This window comes from Ctenopharyngodon idella, chromosome 21 (assembly GCF_019924925.1).
Source record: "Ctenopharyngodon idella isolate HZGC_01 chromosome 21, HZGC01, whole genome shotgun sequence".
Taxonomy (NCBI): Eukaryota; Metazoa; Chordata; class Actinopteri; order Cypriniformes; family Xenocyprididae; genus Ctenopharyngodon; species Ctenopharyngodon idella.
In genome coordinates this window covers 830,444-849,737 of record NC_067240.1, presented here as the reverse complement: position 1 = coordinate 849,737, position 19,294 = coordinate 830,444, and the positions used below count along the sequence as shown (strand labels likewise).

The following is a 19,294-nucleotide window of genomic DNA, read 5'->3' as shown; positions in this document are numbered from 1 at the left end:
AACCAAAGCTGTAACATGGCAGATAACTATACTAAAGGGCACAAATAAGTAAACAAACTTACATTTTATCATGAACGCACACATATAAGGTAAACTTTGAAGGTTAAGGTGTAGGACGATATGCTATATGTTCTGCGTGCTGCGCTGGCTGACTGTTCAGGAAGTTTCCTAGCTCGCCACCTAGTGTCCTTTCCAACATCACCAATAAGCTTGTCACTGATTTTTTTTTTAATAAACAATAACACATCTGACCAAAATTTCTCTGTGTGGGTACATAGCCAAAACAAGTGAATGAAATCCTCCTCAGCAGAATGACAGAAAGAACAATTCACTTCAATATCTGACTTATATTTCTTAAGAAAGGCTTTGGTCGGGTAACATTTGTGAATTAATTTAAATGTTATTTCTTTTACTTTATTAGTAAGCAGATACTTATGCGACAAGGACCACACTTTCTCCCACGGTAAATTCTCTACAATATTATTCCAATATGGTATTATATAAGGAATTGTCATTAACTCTCTCTGGAAGAGAGCTCTGATTTTAGAATTATTTTTATGTTGCTCTACAGAAAAGCACACATTTCCAATCATTGTGTCAGTTAGGTTCAAAGAGTGAGTACATGGCCATGGAAATGTAGAACCTTGCAACAGAAAAGACACACCAGAAGGAATAGCATTGAAAACAATAGCGTATTCACTAGTAGTTATAGGAATTTTATCTTTCTGTAAAAAATCTGAATAGTTATAAAGTCTGCCCTGTGAATTAAAAAGCTGTCCAACTAACAGAAGATCATTTTTAAACCAGCTGTCAAAGAAAAGTGACTTATTTTTGTAGAGAATATCCTTATTGTTCCATAAGTAATATCTGTGCGGAGAGAAGTTGTGTTTGTATATCAGGGACCAAGCCAAGAGCATCTGCTTATGGAAATTAGAGAGTTTGACAGGGATCTTTGTAATATTATAGTTACAAAGTAGCAGAAAATTCAGGCCACCAACATTAGAGAAAATATAGTTAGGGATAATATTCCAAAGTGAGGAGGGGTTATTAAGGAAATTTTTAAGCCAATTAATCTTAAAAGTGTTGTTTAAAGTAGTGAAATCTAAAAAAATCCAACCCCCCTTGTTTTAATGGATTCATCAGTACTGATTTTCTAATAAAATGGGTTTTATTTTTCCAAACAAAATTGTTTAACATGCTATCAGCCTTTTTTAATGTTCCTTTGTTCACCTCCAAGGAAAGAGCTGTATACGTTAGTCTCGACAATCCTTCAGCTTTAGAGAGTAAAATTCTTCCTTTTGTCTCTCTGCAACCAAGAATTTAGTTTCTTTTGGGTTTTCATTATTAGAGGATCGAAATTGAGTTTACATCTTATTTTTTGGTCTTTATTAATTACAATTCCTAAGTATGTAACTTGAACTTTCACAGGAATATTGCATATGGACAGAGCATTACAGCTTTTAACAGCTTGTCACTGATTGGTTATTTGGTTAAATCTCCTTAACAAGTATTGTGGTGTGAGTGTTTGTCTGAAAAGTGTTGAAATCACAAGTTAGTACAGGATTTTTCACAAGATTCCGCAAGTAAACATGACCAGAGGCGCCTGCATTCTCACGCACACAAAAACACCAACCAACCACAAAAACAATAACAGCTATTTGTTTATATTTATGCATCTTAATGAAATCTTTGTCACACTATGAACTGGGTGAAGTTATAATGAAGTTTACATGACACGAGCAAACCTCTTCACTCACTCACATGCAATTTTCATTCTGATTATTCTACAATAATTGAGGTTATTTTTACCACTATTATTCTGATTCCTCAAAGCGCAGCACATGATGAACTCACATACAGTAGACGTGTTTGTAGACAAGCTCCTCCAGCACACACAGATCTGTTCACTGGTTCTTTGGCCTATCCGTTACCGGCCTCAATCATTTTTCTGTTGACGTGCCTAAAAATGTCTCCATTTTGATGTTTTCGACCTTAATGTCACGCAACATGAACTTAGTTTTTTCAGTAGCCCAAAAAGCCACATGCGCACTTTGGGCAGACTGAAAAATGCCTGTAATTAATGTTTACATGCCTGCTTATAACTATTAAAATCAACATGCATAACATATTTTATGATTACGGTTGCAATGATTATGACGGTTTGTTGAAACCTGCAGACTATAAGACACCTTCTGGTACTCTTCAACAGCAGGATATCACGTACCATATATAAACCAGTAAAAATGCTGACAGCAGGGAAGAACACAATCTACCAATCAAATCCTAGTACAAGCTAGAGGAGGAGTTTAGGAAACTGAAAGGAGAAGTTTTGGAGAGTTATAAAGAAACGTTCTCACTTAAGTTTTCATATAAAAGCCTTTCTGAAGTGTGCGATTTCTCAGAGCTGCACAGGAGATTCATTCTTTTCAGCTCATCACAAGGTGATTAAATCACTTTATCTTTAATTGTTTTGTAAATTGATTTTTATTAATTCATTTAGGCTGTTTAAAACCAGACATTTGTGTTTCTGTTATAATGAAACATAAACCTGTATTACCCACCAATCATTAAATAATTTTAAACTTCACTCTAAACTGAACCTTCATATATATTTTTTTAACAGATTATACAACAGCAGAATGTACAAGAAATTAATGCACTGGAGAACATTTATGAAGAAACACAGACTGATGATAATAAAAAACACTGTATGGACAAGAGAGAAAGAGAAAATGGTGAACAAAAAAGATAAAAATTTACAATCTAATCATCCAAAACAGAAAAAGAGGCAGACTCTAGTCAGACAAAACAGCATTAACAGCGGCAAACCAAACCGTGAGTATTTATGATGTTTCAGATCAAACTCTGTTATATTTCATCATCAACAGCGTTTCATCTTCTCTGTGTCTGAATGTGTGAAATCAATTCTAAACTATAATTTTTCAGTCACTCTATAGGAAAATCATCATTTACACTTACAGTTATGGTCATAAGTTTATAATCTAGTTATTTTGTCTGGTGAACTATATGTAAACATCTGTTACTGTGCAAAATTCAGTTCTAGTCTGTTATGCTTATTTTACTTGTTTTGTTAAAAATACTCACATTTTGCAGATTCTGCAAGGTGTATGTAAATTTATAACCGGACAGATCATTCAAAGATTCATGAATCGATTAATGCACAGAATTATAATCAGATGTTTGTGTTTTTTATTCACAGTTTCTTGTGTAACACAGATTCATTCTGGTGTTTCAGAGTCACACAAGAGGTGAGACACACACATCATATACAGAGAATAAAAACTGTGCTGAACTGATGCACAAATCTGGTGCTATATTGATCTGTCTGTGTGTGTGTGTGTGTGTTACAGTTCTGAGTGTGTTTTCTCTTTTAGACTTACAGTATAAGATGAATGTGTTTGAATGGATTTTATATTGAACGGAGTCTTGTGGTGCCATCCCAAAGAGACACAAAATCACTTTCACAGACCTTTTCCTTGTCTGTTCTCTGCTCTCTAACTCAATCTGAGCAGCCTTTAGCCATCTTCAAGAAACTGCTAATGATGCATCTTTATCACCAACACTACACCCATTAATACTAACACTTACAATTCTATATCTGTATATCAATTTATTTTTTATATATTTAAAAAAAAAACTTGGTATGTGTACTGTGCTGGATTAACTGGGACCAGCGCCCTTGCATATTGTTGGTTTGATACTTCTTTTGTTCTCTTCATTTGTAAATCGCTTTGGACAAAAGAGTCTATTAAATGATTCAATGTAATAGAGTCTCATGAACACAGTCGAGCACAGAAGACCTACTGTACAGCCAAGGTCAGGATTTTCATTAAATAATACATTAAATTTCGGTTTGTTTTTTTACCAAACCCTACTGTATATTCCCAGAATACTTGGAATGTATGGCATCTGTTGCATTGGACCAATTTGTGACTCTTTTGCATCTTTTTTAAAGCTTGATACTGAGCTCTGTTTACTGTCATTATATGGACTAGAGCAGGACACTTTTTAAAAACTCTTCTTTTGTGGTTTGAAAAAGAAAGAAGGGCATGCTGCATTAGAACCCCAGGATGACTTCATTTTCTTTTTAGGGTGAACTATCCCTTTAAGAATATTTGGCCTGTACTTGCTTAACCTTTAATTAAAATATACTTGTAATTAAGTGTAATTAAGTGTAAGTGTAATTAAATGTAATTAAGTGTTCTAAGTATACTTGGCTTGTAGTTGTGTTTACACATTTCAATCATGACAACTGTTGTAAGATTGTTAGCATGGTAGACAATGTTAATGTATTTGGACTTGATGGAACATGACTGAGCTATGTATTTCAATGAGTTTACATACAGTCTTATAAACTGGCATTGTTTGAAAATATTGATTAAAGCAGAAATATTGCTAAAGTATGTGAATGTTTGTGTAGTCCACAGGTAGTGTACATAGGAATCTACTAACTCTTTCCCCACCATTGAGGGAATTTTCTGACATTTGTGACACAATGCTTCCCCGCCAATGACAGAATTTTCCGTCAATCCATGTTTTCACTGTTATATGGTAGGGGGCGCTATTACACATCTTCTGAAAGAGTACAGAATCTCCAGATCAAAACACAGGTGAAGAAGCAGAAACTGTGATGAAGCATTGCTGACGCTCATATAAAATAACATGATCATTAAACATTAAACAACATATAAATCAAAACTGCCTAATCTTACTGAATGAAATATCAAACCCATGAAGAGGAAATTATAGAGGAGTTTATAGATCGACTTTAACGAAAACGCAATGAAACTTACCCATATTCAAGTGTTGATAAAAAAGAAATTAATGAAGCTCAAATAAAATGGTTTGTTGTTTAAAATCAGAGGCTATGTTCTTTCTTTTGATATATTGTATGTTTAGATATTCCTACAAAAATATTGTGGCACTGGCTGGTATCTTTAAAAAAAGAAGGAAAAAAAAAAAAAAAAAATCTAATGATTTTATCTGCAAAAGCGTAAGTACTAAACAAAATATAGTTTTGGTGAAATAAAAATGTAATTCTTACATTGATCATAGGACTTTAGTGTGACTTGAGTTGACTGTGTTGCAAGCTTTATGTAACTGCTCACATGATTCCTCGAGTATATGACCGGGGCGCCTGCAGCAGAGCCTGGCCTGCAGGACTGTCATGCGCTGCACAAGAAAAAACAAAAAACAAAATCAAAACAAGCCACATTAGCCACATTATTTAAAGCTTTGCCCCACTGTAAACTGGGAAAGTTATACACTGTAGTATAGAAGTTAGACATTCTCAGTTTTGCTGAACAAAAAAAACATATGTTGTACATAAGATGTGGAAAAAAAGTAGGCCTATTTAAGAGGGTACTCGATCAAAAGAGTACACAGAACTACAAGCCAAGTATAATTAGAATACTTAATTATACTTTTAATTTGATTAATTCGAGACTATAGAATAGCAATTGCATTAAATAGAATTAATTTTTTTAATAGTGTTTGTTACCCTCTTTGACCACCAGATAGCGAAACTATGCAAACTCAAAAGTTTTCATATGCTCAGAATTAGGAATGTATAATTTTTTTATAAATCAATATTTTCAAACAATTTAAGTAGACATTTTATGTGGAAAAAAAGTAGGCCTATTTAAGAGGATACTCAATCAAGAGAGTACACAGAACTACAAGCCAGGTATAATTAGAATACTTAAATCTTTGGATCGATATATAATTAAAAGTATAATTGTGTACAAGTTCAGTTCAGCTCACATTTATTTGTACAGCGCTTTTCACAATAAATATAGTTTCAAATCAGCTTTACAGAAAACATTACACTACATATAAAATACAATCTCTACACAATACAAATGTACAGGCCAAATATACTTCAACTTTTCTGTCATTACAAGTCAAGGATACTTAAGTGTAATTAAGTATATAACTAAAAATATATTACTAAAAATACTTAAAAATGAAGAGATCATTGTATGTTGTGTAAGACAAAAGCTGAGATCAAGCACCCGGCAATAAAGCAATAAAACTCATCTAGAGAGAAGATCTAAAAGAATAGGACACTGCCTTGCCCAAACTCTCCTCACACATCCACCACCCCACCCTCCCCCCCACCCCACCCCACCCCTACACCCTTCCTTCCCATCCCACCCACCCCCACCCCCACACCCTTCCTTCCACCCCCACCCCCACCCCCCTACACCCCCACTTCCTTCCTTTCCCTCCCAGGCTCAAGTCACACAAAGTTCTCTAAGTTCTCTGTATCTATTGTTTTTTCACTTTCATGTTTGGTATCATTTTAAAGGTCTCAGTGCGATTGGTAAAATGGTCTCAATTTCACTTGTGTTATGAAAAACTTTGAAAACTCAGGAGAATTCTGTGCTCCTTTTGAGCTTAGCTGAGTGACTAACTTAACCATTCTGATCTGTGAAATCTTTCACAAATAATAACAGTGAACTTAGAGACTCAGGGAAGAGTTAGCTGACAAAACTGTACTGTGTTTTCACAAATAAAACTACTGATGTTAGGGACACCGGGAAAAGTTCTCTGACTAAAACTGCACTGTGAAAGACTTCACAAATCAGAGAGTGGACGGAGAAGAGCTTTACTTTGAAAAAAAGCAGTTCACGATGACACTGCGGTTCTAAGAGTCACATCCCATGGTTTCAGATGCTGTGGTCAGGTGTGTAAACAAGAAAGTCAGAAATGTGAGATTTTAAACATTGAGAAAAAGGTGAGAGTTGTTTATTGTTTATATTAGCAATTCTGAGAAACAAAACTATTCTGTGGCCAAAACAAACTTTTGGTTAAAACAGGAAGAGTTCACAGGTGGTTTCACTTTATGCTTATAAAACACTAAACAGCCAGAGCACAGATGTCAGAGCTGAGTGGATATTTCCTTTTTGGCTGATCACAAGGTAATTAAAATGCCTCTATCTTTAATTGTGCTGTAAAGAGCTTTTTATCAAATAATTTATTTAAATCTGGACATTTATGTTTGTATGTTTTGCTTCAAAAATTGCAGAATAACTAAATGGACAAAAGAGAAAGAGAAAAATGGTGAACAAAAAGGACAAAAATTTACAATCTAATAAATCAATACAGAAAAAGACACCGAGTCTAGTCAGACAAAACAGCATTAATAGTGGCAAACCAAACTGAGTATTTATGATGTTTCAGATCAAATACTTTCATATTTCATCATCAACAGTGTTTCATCTTCTCTGTGTCTGAATGTGTAAAATCAATTTTAAACTATATCTTTTTAGTCACTCTGTATTAACTATAAAGGAACAGCAAGTTTACAAATTGTTATATTGTCATGTGGACTATGCAAACATGTTATGTGAAATTCAGTTCAAATCTGTTATGCTTATAGTCAGGGCAGGACTTTTGTTTTAAAATCACATAGTATTAATTAAAATTATTACCATTTTGCAGATTCTGCCAGATGCATGTAAATTTATGTCCACAAATGCATGATGCTTTGATTCAAAGTGAAACTGATTCATGAATCAGTTCATTCAATCAAATGATACACTGCTGTTTGAGCTACATATGTTTGTGTTCTTCATTTCCAGTTTCTCACGTTGCACAGATTCATTCTGGTGTTTCAGTGAGTTGCAGAAGAGGTGAGACACTCACACATCACATACAGAGAATAAATAGAGTTGAAACTTTGTAGAACTGATGTTATATTGATCTTTGTGTGTTATATTTCTGAGAGTGTCTTTTCAGAAAGCAGCAGTTCTATTCATCTCACCTAAAAATATTCTTCATTTTACCTAAACTTCTTGTTTTGTGTTCATTTTCTCATTGTAATTGATCATTTAATTAATAAAAATCAGCAAGAGAGATAAGTGTTTCGACTGTCATTGATCAATGCTTCAGGTATCTGTCATGACTGGGAAAGACGTGAGCTTAACAAAAACAACATTTGTGAAGGTTCTCACGTATACCTTCCGTTTCTGCGGTTGAATTTGCAAGGTTGTTCCTCAGTAATGGGTATGAAAATCAAAAAGCCAGTGGATAACTTCTGTGCAGCTTGTCTGAAGAACATGTGAGAAATTTAGTGAAGATGTAAAAATGATAACAGTGATGGTACCAGCAGGACATTCAGCTCAAACACAAGGGCTGCATTTATTTGATTTTTAAAAAAAAAAAAACTACATCACTATGGTTCCACCATGACTAAAGAATGCCCTAAAATTCCAGCAGAAAAACACCATGAGCTGAAGCTACAGATGAAAACAAAAACAAATGATGTCACTTACACTGAGGAAAACAAAACAAAAACAAAAACTAAATAACCTGAACTGCGGAAAGCACCTCATAACTTTGCTCTGACATTTTAGTGAAGTCCCTAATAATAATTTCAGGAGGAGTGAACCCTTATAAACTTTCAATTAACTGCCGGAGCAAATAAGCATCCGTTCACCTTGCTCCAGCATCAGCTGTTTCAGCATCCCTCCACCTCCCCAAATCCACCAACAGAATTTAGGCATTTTGCTACCAGACTCATCTTCCAAGCATTATTAATCCCACTGGGGTTTATCTGCTTCCTCGAGCCCTCCACTGCAGACAAGCCAAACACGCTTAAAGATTAAATGGGCAAACAAACTCGTGAACTGAGGTTTATTTATGAGAAACAACTGAGAAATGTTAGAGAACATTATCTATTCACATCCTGCACTGCCGGTGTGACCACAAGTCTTATAAATGCAAATGAAAATTGTAATCAAATATATAAAACCATACATGGAAAATATCCATTTGACTAATATTTCAAATGAAACCTGTTCTTTTTTTATACAGTGTACATTTTTGTACCATATTGAGAACCACCATCATACGCTTATACCATGTTTTGAAATATATATATATATATATATGAAAAAAGGAAAACGTGAAACTGTGTTTATGTCAAAATATTTATTAATTTAGTGTATTCTTCTTTGATATCTTTACCTGTCTATCTTGATTGTGACAGTGAGGAAAAGCAGTGATGTGTCGCCCTCTACAGGCGATTATCAGTATCTGTGAGCAGAGCTTCTTTACTTTTTGACCAGCCTCAAGATTTTAATGCATTTAATTATTTTTAAATATTTGTAGAAATTAACTGATTTATCACTCACTGAACAAAACTTGTGCGTTTAATTATCATAGAAGCTAATTTCACACATTTTTAACAAAAACACAGCAGATCCACAATCACAGCAGACACTCTCCGGAATCACATTATCAAATTCCGGTAAGATCTGATTCTCTTCCATTAACTCATTAACTCTAGACGGACTTTAACGCCGTTTATTTTCATTTGCTGCAGAGACAGTTCATTTAATTCACTAAACTTTTGTACTGGTGAAATACAGTAATTGACCCTTCGCCGGGAGTTTGATTGACAAGCGATCTAACCAGTCATAACGCCCAATCCGCCATTTTGTCCGACAAAGCACTCAGGAGTTAAAAGATTAATCTCGGTGGACTTGAACTTGAAAAATGGTGTGTACTGACGTCTTTCCGTGTTTGAAACAACATTCCTTCTCATGTTCATTCATGTTTATGTGATGCTATAAATTAACTAGTAGGAAGAGATGATCGGTTCACGAGCCTCTTGAGCTGCTGCGCTACTGCAATCTGTCACGACATATTAAAGAGCCACAAAACGGTTTTTATTGTTCTTACAAAATGACACAATTTGAAAGCTGGGACTGTTTAATATCATAAGTAACCTGCTCTTTCTTGTCTGTCGTCGTGTTGTCAGTGTCCTCTTTGCTCCGCGATGTATTTTTCACTCTGTGTGGTGTAACAGAGCCATGGCTTGTCGGACAAAGCAACAGTAACTAAGGGTGTTGGGTCTTTGCGAAGGGTCAATTGCAACCAAAATACAACTTTGTGAAAAGTTGTAAAAAAGTTGTGTGTTTGCTGGGATTGCAGCGGCCTCATATTCGCTTCAAAAATGCTCTTCAGAAATCTGCGGGTGACGTCACGGACACTACGTCCATATTTTTTTTAATTTTTTTTTTTTTAAAGTCTGTGCTCGAGACTCAAGATGTCAGCGCCATGTTACATTCCCTTAGTTTCAAAGGGATATTGTCTCCAGTCCTGCTATTGTATCATTTTGGAATGGCTGTGTAGATGGTCTGTTGTGGAGTAAAATCTGGAAACTTCCTCATAAATATTTAATCACAAATAAAATCAAAGAAATTTCCTTTAAACTTATTTATAAATATTACCCTTGTAAATACTATCTTGTAAACAGATTTAATTTTGATACTGAAACATTTTGTGGTTTACATGTTGAAACATTATATCATTTATTTTGGAGGTGTCCTTACGTCCTTACTGTCCTTAGTTCGTTTTTGGTCAGATTTCTGTTCTTTTATTAAGGCTTTGAACTGTGCTTTAAAAATGTTTTATTGTTTTTTTTTTCTCCTATAACAAATGTTATCATAAGGAATATTACTTAATTAATCTGCTGCTTCTTTTAGCTAAATTTAGCATTCATAAATCTAAATTTGAGGGAAATAAGCCTTTTTTTAACTTTTATTTCTATCTTTTAATTTTTCTGGTTTATTTTATTTATATATTTGTCTTATAATTGTTTATTGAAGTTTATTTAATGTACCCCCTGACTGTAATTGTAATTATTTAAAACAATAATTATATATATATACACAGCCAAGCAGGTGGACTCAGAATATGGACGTAATGCGCAAAGTTTGATGCTAATAGTTTCCCAGTGAAATAGTGGCATAAAGTTGGCTTGACATTGGACGGTCGATATTCGCAAATTTAGGAATCGTCTCTAAAGTTACACACATTTCTAACTTAAATAGCATATGAAGAGAATGCCTTAGTCATGAAAGCAACTGTAAAGTGTTCATGTAGGTTTGAGGTATAATGCACACTTTTTAGATTCTTGATATTGAATAAAATAAACTGTCAAGTCATATGTACATATCGTTATTTCACTTAGCCAACTGTATGCTCATACACAAAATATACAATTGTAGCGCCCCCTACCTGTCTATGTTAATGAAGTAGGCCAGCGCACCAGATTCATTTACTATATGCCTACAGATGTTGAAGTTCGGCCCCTCTGATGTCACAGTGAAGTACTTCTCCTTTAAAAAGTTATTTATAATAAAATGTATATTCACATATAATAACATGACATGAATAAACTCTTGCGAATGAATAAAACTCTTAGATAAGAAACAAAAGGTAAATAATTTAATTAGACGGAAATAGAAAGTCAAAAATAGTTTAAATAGCCAAATTTGAGAATGTGATGTATTCACACAATCACAGTGACTTTAAATCTGACCAAATTACCACCAAAAAGGCAATATCTCAGGTAACAGACGTATGAAAGTGGTCTCTGTATCAAAACTGTATCAAAAGACAATCAATTGAACCAATTAACTCATTTGGACAGGCTTACTCACATTGAGTTTCAAACTATCACTTTGAATATTCAGTTGTTAAGCACACTGGATAACACAACATAAATGATTAAACACTGTGGGCCCACACACACACACACACACACACACACACAGACACACACACGCTGTTGCAGGCCTGGATCGTAGGTCGTGTTCGTGGTGGCCGGGAAACTGAAAAATGGCCCCTTCACTCTCCTGAGCACAAACAAATCAACAATAGAACCTCAGTTTCGTGTGCGAATCAAACCGCGATCCTGGACTCCTGTATTATGCTGCGTTCACGCCACCTTGTATTTACTGGAATCTTGAGATGACAACACATGACGTTATATTCTGAGTTGTTCTTGGACTGGGAATTATGTGTTTCTATGGCACCACTGTCAACGCTTAAATGAATCTACAGCGGCCACGTGGTACATCTGGGAGCTTTCAGAAAACTCCCAGCTTACAGCTTTTTACAAGCTAGAATCTCGTAACTACAGGAATTACGAGGCCGCGTGAACGCACCTCCCGCAGCTCCTCGGTCTCGCTCTCTCTCGCCCGCCGACAAAACGCACCTCCCACGTAGCCAAAGATACCCGCGATATTTGGGGCGCTATCTGGTCCTCAATGTCTCCCTCGTCGTGCAGGAAACAACAATGCTTACACTGGTCAATCTGTTCTGTTCAAATGTACTGCTAACTTAATAGTTCGGTTCAGATGAGTAACGTAAGGGGTACGGGGTATTAATAAAACAGACCGTACTCTTGACTGACCGATTAACAACTCTGGAATGTCGTATAAACACTGACAGCGAACTCACAATAAACAGGACTCGTGTGCGTCACACGCGATCTATATTACAGTTCAAGATTTTTCAAATTTGTAAACTTCTAAATCATTCAACACTCTTACCGCATACAGCGCGTCTATCGCATTGCCGCCTTGTCAATCACAGCTCTCAAACAACCACTCAAAATACATAACACATAGGTGAGGGTGGGACTTAACTCTCATGAACCAATAAAATAAAGAAAGACCTATCTTGTATGGCTTCTTTTTTGACCTATAGAGTTTTAGCCGGCAACGGCGAATGGCACGGTGGATTGTGTTCACCGACAATGTTTTCTGGAAGTATTCCTGAGCCCATGTTGTGATTTCCATTACAGTAGCATTCCTGTATGTGATGCAGTGCCGTCTAAGGGCCCGAAGATCACGGGCATCCAGTATGGTTTTCCGGCCTTGACCCTTACGCACAGAGATTGTTCCAGATTCTCTGAATCTTTGGATGATTTTATGCACTGTAGATGATGATAACTTCAAACTCTTTGCAATTTTTCTCTGAGAAACTCCTTTCTGATATTGCTCCACTATTTTTGGCCACAGCATTGGGGGAATTGGTGATCCTCTGCCCATCTTGACTTCTGAGAGACACTGCCACTCTGAGAGGCTCTTTTTATACCCAATCATGTTGCCAATTGACCTAATAAGTTGCAAATTGGTCCTCCAGCTGTTCCTTATATGTACATTTAACTTTTCCGGCCTCTTATTGCTACCTGTCCCAACTTTTTTGGAACGTGTAGCTCTCATGAAATCCAAAATGAGCCAATATTTGGCATGACATTTCAAAATGTCTCACTTTCAACATTTGATATGTTATCTATATTCTATTGTGAATAAAATATAAGTTTATGAGATTTGTAAATTATTGCATTCCTTTTTTATTCACAATTTGTACAGTGTCCCAACTTTTTTTGGAATCAGGTTTGTACATCTTCACTTGCTTATTGTAAAAAAGTTTATTATATGCAAAGTAAAAAAAAAAAAAAAAAAAAATTTTTTTTTTTACTTTGCATATTGAGTGCTGGGACTGAAAAGTTCAACCATTCTCTTTTGCTGCTCTTTTCTTTTTCTTTAAAAATGGTAAGTAAAGAAATCCCCTAGAAATCTTATGGAAATATTTAGGGATGCACCGATCCGCCTTTTTCGCTTCCGATACCGATCCGATATTCAAGTAATAATAATAATAAAAAAAAAGTGCTGAATTACCTAGTAAACTGTATGCCTCACTGTGTGGAAGAAACTGGGATCATTCTTTTGTGCAAGGTATCAGGCTTGACTTAAATATTACTTTCCTAACGTTGTAAAACATACAGATAACAAACAGACACAAATGTAGTGAATTATTTATTAAATAATTGTGCATCAGTGCAACAACTGTAAATAAACCAATAGCTTCACTAGCTTGGTAGACATTCAAAATAAACAGGAGTCCAAACCATGAGTCATAGATGAAGGAATCAGCTGTTTTTCATGAATGTTTGAGTCATACATGACAAACTAAATATATTTATATATAAATATAGGCTATACAATAAAATTAAAAGACATTTCTTTTAAATTTATAGCAGAGTTTTTTTAATGAGGCAGCAACATATGATATATAGGACAGAACAAAAAATGCTATTAACAATCGTTCATTGCGCAAAAGTATTATAATATGAACGGCTCCCATACAGAGCGGCACAAAGCGCTTATGCGCATCCCGTGTGCAGAATGATGCGCTTGAAGCATCATGGAAGCGCTCCGCATTGAAAGGTTCAAAGCACAAAGTGAAGATACACTGATGCGTATTGTATGACCTATTGATTTGAGAGTTTATTTTATTACATATCAAAAATCGACCATATACTATAATTTTACATTGTTTATATAAAAATATATAAAATATAAATATTTATATAAATATATTTATATAAAATAAATGAGCTCATGTGCTAGTTAAACAAATTATTATTATTATTTTTTAATTTTATTAAAAATAAACTAAAGTTGTGGAGTGTCATCAGCAGATATGGTGATAAACTAATTTCACAGACAGAGTGAGATTCTGTAAAAGAACAAACAAATTCTGCTCTTTCAGTGACAATAAAAAAAATAAAAGTATTGAGGGGGGAGGGTGGGACCAGAGGAGGAGCCAGAGGAGTTAACCTACTGTATAAAAGCAGAAGTTTCTCAGAGAGCTGATCTCTCAGAGCTGCGCTGGATGTTTTCGCTTTTCAGCTCATCACATGGTAATTAAAACACTTTATCTTTAATTGTTCTGTAAAGATATTTTGTAACATTTATTTATTTAAATCCAGACATTTATGTCTCTATTATAGTAAAACTAAAATATAAACCTGTGAAATGAACCACTGTATTCTTTTGGACAGATTATACAAAGGCAAAACGTATGAGAAATTACCACATGAGACAACATGTATGGAGAATCAGAAACTGCAGAATAATTAAACGTGACAAGAGAAAAATGGAGTTACAATCTAATGAACCAAAACAGAAAATGTTGACTCTAGTCAGACAAAGGAGCATTAACAGCGGCAAACCAAACTGTGAGTATTTATGATGTTTATGATCAAACTCTGTTATATTTCATCATCAACAGTGTTTCATCTTCTGTGTGTCTGAATGTATCAATTCTAAACCTTTCAGACACTATATATAGAAAAAGCATCATTTACACTTACAGTTGTGGTCATAAGTTTATACTTATTGTCTATTTCACCAAAATATATGAAATTCAGTTCATGTCTGTTATGCTTATTTTTATTGATTTTGTTAAAAATACTCACATTTTTGTATGTAAATTTAACCACAACTGTAAGCATTTGGCAGATGCTTTTATTTGAAAAGATAACGGACTTAAATGACTCCTCGAGCTACAAGAGTTGCTAATAGCTGATTTTCATGTTTTTCATTCATAGTTTCTTCTGTTTCACATTTTCATTCTGATGTCGGAGTCACAGAGGAGGTGAGACACTCACACTTCATATACAGAGAATAAAAAGAGTAAAAACTGATGCAGAAATCTGAAGTTGTATTGATCTTTGTGTTTTATTATTATTTTTTTTTTTTAGAAAGCAGCAGTTCTGTTCATCTGTTCATACAGTATAAAACTTGAATTTGTCTCTACCGCAACGCAAGGTCTTTACCGCAACACCTAAAAATGCTGCGGTAAAGATGTGTTGCAGGAATGACATTTTTGCCAATATTGCTGATAACTGGCAGCTAGCAAATTCTGATACATCAGTTTTGACTTTTAGCACCACATATACATGTATTCAACAGTGATATAATTTCATTTTTAAAATGTAGTTCAAAATACACAATTACTAAGCCGGAGGACACATAATAAATACTGAATAAGAAAAGAAGATCTTTATCTTAGTTTTCTGGATCTTGTGAGTGACCTAATGGGGATGGCCCAATCTGTAAGCCATGTGCTCAAGTGCTAATTTCTGCTTCCATAGAAACTAGATTTCTTTGGCTTTGAACAAATGTCATATTAAGAGTCTTTTCTCAGTGTTGCGGTAAGGACTCAAAAGTGTGGGACAGGTGTATTTAGATGAAAAAAAATCATATAAATGATTAGTAAACAAAAAAAAAAAAAGAACTTTAAGATGGTGTAAAGTAACATTTTTTATGAAACTAATTCATTTGAAATAATGTCTTATTGTAAAAGAATTAGCTAATCTCGGCATTGAAACCACAGGTATGGGACATGAGCAAAAACGGTGTTTGGACCTATAAATGCTTCATAATTTTTAATTAAATCATAATATTCATTTATTATTTTTTAAGTAAAGGTGTGTAATGAGACTGGGTTTATGTTTATGAAGCTTTAGATGACAAATTTTAACATAAACCTTAAATTTCACTACTGGGACTTAAAAGTGCCCGTAGTTGCAGAACCACCCATATATACACAATGGCATCTTGGCAAACAGCAAAACAAAAATGCAAACAAGAGGCAATATGCCCAAATTCTTTTCCCAATCCTGCTCCAGAGAGCCGGCATCCTGCAACCCTAATCAAACCCATCTAAACCCGCTAATCAAGGTCTTCAGAATGACCAGAAACCTCCAGTCAGGCGTGATGAAGTTTGGAGATAAACGCTGCATGACACTGATCCTTTAGCAGCAGGATTGGACACAAACAATCTGTGCAGTTTTGTTTAAATATGCTGAGATATTCACCCATTTTTCCATTGACATTGTTGAATTTGCAAGGCTTCAACTCAGTAATGGTTATGAAAATCAAAAGGTCATTTGATAGCATCTCTGCAGCCTGTCTGAAGATGTGAGCTACATTTAGTGAAGACTGACGTCAAAATGACACTGATGGCATCAGAAGAACATTCACAGTCTCAAACACAAAGAGACATATCAGTGTTAAAAATACATCACTGTGTGCCGCCTCCATGGAATAAACACCTACAACATGATCAGGCACTGGCTTTAACTGCAGTGCACATCTCAGTGTGTAGTTTCTGATGGGCTCTTGTTATTTCCCAGTGGTTTGATGATCATGTCTTATGGTGGATCAAGTTCAGTGTCTGAAGGAGTATTCAAAGTATGAAGTTGCACACAAACACCTACAGGAAACCCACAGATATGCTTCATATAACTGTGTGTTTGTGTGCAGGCTGCATGGAAGCGTCAGAAGCACAACACCCGCTCACGTGAATAGAGGCTCTGCCCACTCAGTGCATTACTGCTATGTACCGATATGGAACACACACTGTTTTGTTATATATCCATATAGTCCTATACACATACACACACACAAACAGTATTATCGTTACCTTTCTATATTTTTAACACGTAAGTGATGATATATAACTGCTCTGTGGCCGCTGTAACCCAATGCCTATTCAATTCACAAAAGTGCTATAATTAAAAATACTAGTATGTACATTCTTTCTGCTCAACTACCAAAACAAAGAGGTAAAATTGACCAGATACAAGTAAGGACATTATACAGCAGATATAATAAACTGTTCCATGTGTTTAAGGTTCTAATTGACACTGGTTTTAATTAAGAGAAAGAGAGAAAGAGAAAAACATCCACTAGACTTCCATTCAACTTGAAATCAACTGGTATTTGGGAGTTATTTAAGAGGGAATTATGAAGAATATGTGAGCAAATCTGTTTATGTTGAATCCACTATTTTAGCAGGAGAAAAAATTTGGATTAATGCGGAGACGGGTCAAGGAACTGCTGACAGAATTTATCTGGCGGTGAACGGTTTCTGAAGCCACAGAGTGATGATCACTGCCTCAACATCAGCCACAGACTAAAATGGAAATGCAAATGCATCAAGTAGTGGTGTCTGAAAGTGTAAACATCTGAACATCTGCTATGTGTTTAACTGTTTTACTGCATGACTGCCTGTAACGCATCATGTGATGTGATGAAATCTAAAAAAAACATGGTTTGAAAAAGAGAGACATTTTGTTGTCCAAAATTCATAACTTTTATTATGAGTGTGATCTAAAACTAATCTTGATCTTTTAATAACTATGAATGTGATCAGATGTGTGTGTATCTCTCTTGATCCAGACAGACAGATTGTGATCCTGATGTTCATTGAGACAGTAAATGTTTCTTACCAGAGGATCAGACGTCTTTCTGCTTCTTCAGATGATGGATGATGATGTTTCTAGAAAATGCAGAAAATCACAGATCAGTCATACAGTAAATGCATTATAATGACATTCACAAAAGACATTTCTTATTTAAAAAGATGTAAAAATGTAATAATCTTGGTTCAGAAGATACGTTAGTGAAAATTTCAATCTAAGATAATAAAACTCTCTGATTAAACAGTATGTTTGGTATGAAATGGCATACACAACATATTTTACTACGATTATGAAGGTTTGTTGAATCCTGCAGACATCAGGCACCTTCTGATACTGTTCAACAGCAGGATATACCGTTTTTGAACTTTGTTTCTGCTTTTAGTCAGCATGTTTTCGATATCAACATGCTCCAGACTGTCATCTCGGACCACACTGCTGCTTTTCAACCCCGATTCATTCCATATGAATTTCGTACATGAACACCTGACAAATAAACGCTACATCTACACAGGATTATATGATACAATTCTAAAATTGGGTAAATAGTGTAAAAATATGTTACACCTATCTTAACACCAATGCATAAATTTGCATATCATTTGCAATCATTAAATGATTATATCTGCATTAAATCAGCCACTGTCTCTCTGAATGTTAATATTTATGGAAACCATAGAGAAACATTGATGGAGCCCTAGAAATAAAAACATGCATTTAGAGATCAGTAAGTCACCTTTATTCTATATCACTTTTTACAATGCAGATTGTGTTTAGTATTGATTCATTCCATTGCAGAAATCAATAATTAGTTTATCTATATATCAGCACTGGAGAAAAGAGTGATATCGTCCAGCTCAGTTCAGTTCGCATATAATGGTGTCAGTGCGGGCAGATCAGTAATATTGTTGAATATTAAAAGCAGTAGGTGGGAAAAACACAATCCACCAATCAAATCCTACGCTCTAAAAAAATGCTGGGTTAAAAACAACCCAAGCTGGGTTGAAAATGGACAAACCCAGCTGTTGGGTTAAATGTTTGCTCAACCTGCTGGTCAGTTTTATTTAACCCAACTATTGTTTAAAAATGGCTAAAAGGCTGGCTTAAAATGAACAAAATAGGTTTCTGATCACAGATCTGTGGTGGATGTCTCCTCTTTTCTGCGCTTCATTGCTGCACTGAGGACATGCCTGGACGTCTCTTCAAACAGAGTGATACTTGCACATCTGTTTATACCCACGTGTTTCAGTGACGTCATTGTCAGAGGTTCAAGTTTAAGTATTTCTGGATTATAATAAAGACCGTTTTTGTTTCTCTACTGCTTCGTCGGACGCTTCTCTATAGCCACTGTTTTGTGACACAAAGCCACTTAAACATTTTTAGAATGAAAATAACTTTACTGTAACAAACCTGTTT

The 19,294-nt window shown here is 35.0% G+C and overlaps 3 long non-coding RNA genes across 8 annotated transcripts in view; all 3 read left to right on the top strand.

Moving 5' to 3' along the window:
- LOC127503639 (uncharacterized) overlaps positions 1-19,294 on the top strand; it is a 129,068-nt gene that overhangs the window by 37,999 nt on the left and 71,775 nt on the right. The window lies entirely within an intron of this gene.
- On the top strand, positions 2,327-7,886 carry LOC127503633 (uncharacterized). Of its 4 annotated transcripts, XR_007927139.1 has the most exons (5): positions 2,327-2,441; positions 2,624-2,835; positions 3,221-6,760; positions 6,891-6,944; positions 7,052-7,886. It is a non-coding gene; the product is annotated as an uncharacterized LOC127503633 (long non-coding RNA). The 4 variants fall into 4 exon arrangements; XR_007927138.1 differs by having other exon boundaries at positions 6,891-7,886; XR_007927140.1 differs by having other exon boundaries at positions 3,221-6,944; positions 7,608-7,886.
- On the top strand, positions 14,437-18,127 carry LOC127503632 (uncharacterized). The gene is made up of 4 exons (XR_007927136.1): positions 14,437-14,530; positions 14,672-14,848; positions 15,221-15,267; positions 17,472-18,127. It is a non-coding gene; the product is annotated as an uncharacterized LOC127503632 (long non-coding RNA).